The following is a 1,607-nucleotide window of genomic DNA, read 5'->3' on the forward strand; positions in this document are numbered from 1 at the left end:
CACCACGTTCCCCCCGACCTCCACCTCCTCGCCGCGACGGGGTCGCCAAGTGGCGACAAAGCGGCGACGTGTTGCGCCCTGTGAAGTATATCCCCTCTAGACCGGCGGCGCGGCGCAGTGGCGGGGCGAGGCAGGGCGAGGCGGGGCGGGGAAGGGCGGTCTGGTTGTCTCGGCGCGCCCGCAGAGTAGCAGCGCTCTGGGGCCGTCGCCGTCGTGTCCCGCCAAGAGGGTTGGCCCAGCGGGGCGGGGCGGGGCGGCGGGGTAGGGTCGCGGCGGTAGGACCCTCCAGAGACCGAGCAGCCGCCGCACTCCTGGCCGCCCCTCGGCCTGCCCCCGGCCGGCCCAGAGGACCCCCGGACCCCGCACGCCTCCTGAGGGGCCGGCGGCGCTCCCGTCTCTCGACCCCGCACCAACATTTTCCTTCTCTGAGGACACGGAGGAGGCCTCTCGTCTGCTCCTCTCGGGGGTGGGGGGGTCTGGGGGTAATGTGGCTACCGGCGGCAGGAGCGCGCTCGCTGCTCTGGAGGGGTTGTGGGGGGTAAAACTGGGGAGGGAGGGGGTGAGATACAAGAGACAGCGGCGCTGATCCGACTGGCTTTGTGTTGTTGCTTGCTGAAAGACGCGCGGGAAATAGAAGGGGAGGAAGGGGGGGGGGTTGAAATAAAAAGTAGGAAATTCGGCAGGAGACGAGAAGACGACGACGACGACGACTCAGCGTGTCGTAGCCAGATAAGGGATGCACCTCGGTAGGGGCTTATCGGGAGGGGCCGGGAGGGCTGGTTGGCGCCGGGTGGGCCGGGAGGGCACTTCACTCGGCGCGTATTGTCTCGGCCGGGCCGAGGCCGGGCAGCGCCGCGCTGCGCTGACTGAAGCCGCGCTAATCTGCCCTCTCTTCTTTCTGTCGGCGCTCGCAGGCGGAAAGGGTGGCGGGACTGGGCGGGAACGTGGGAATAGGCTCAATTCGGCTGGAAAATAAGCTCGAATGCGAAGGAGGCGGGGCGGCGGCGGCGGCAGGGCGGGTCTATGCGGAAAAGGCTCGGCGTAACCTCCACCGCGCGGCAGCAGTAGTGCTTTTTGTTTACCTCGCCCCTCCCCCCCCCCCCACTCTCCCCTCCTCAACCCGCGACTCGGCCACTTGGCGAACGCGAGCCCCACGACGGCGGACTTTAATTTCTACTCTAATTTATTTCTTCGGACTTGCTTGTTTTTGGGACCGAGGCCGCCGGTCCCTGCTCAATGGGCTGCCGGACCAGCCGGCCGGACCCGCCGGCGGCACCCCGCTCGATGGCCAACCTAATTTCCTCCTCGGCCTCTGCTCTTCCCTCGCGTCTTTCTCATCTTCCTTCCTTCCCCCCCCCCCCCCCCCCCCCCCCCCCCCCCCTCTCCCCTCCTCAACCCGCGACTCGGCCACTTGGCGAACGCGAGCCCCACGACGGCGGACTTTAATTTCTACTCTAATTTATTTCTTCGGACTTGCTTGTTTTTGGGACCGAGGCCGCCGGTCCCTGCTCAATGGGCTGCCGGACCAGCCGGCCGGACCCGCCGGCGGCACCCCGCTCGATGGCCAACCTAATTTCCTCCTCGGCCTCTGCTCTTCCCTCGCGTCT

The 1,607-nt window shown here is 67.4% G+C and overlaps 1 protein-coding gene across 1 annotated transcript in view; it reads left to right on the forward strand.

Moving 5' to 3' along the window:
* LOC113217444 (dopamine D2-like receptor) overlaps positions 1-1,607 on the forward strand; it is a 223,605-nt gene that overhangs the window by 219,595 nt on the left and 2,403 nt on the right. The gene's annotated exons all lie outside the window — the stretch shown is intronic.

Source organism: Frankliniella occidentalis, unplaced genomic scaffold, assembly GCF_000697945.3.
Source record: "Frankliniella occidentalis isolate FOCC.00 unplaced genomic scaffold, Focc_3.1 Scaffold71, whole genome shotgun sequence".
In the NCBI taxonomy this organism is placed as follows: domain Eukaryota; kingdom Metazoa; phylum Arthropoda; class Insecta; order Thysanoptera; family Thripidae; genus Frankliniella; species Frankliniella occidentalis.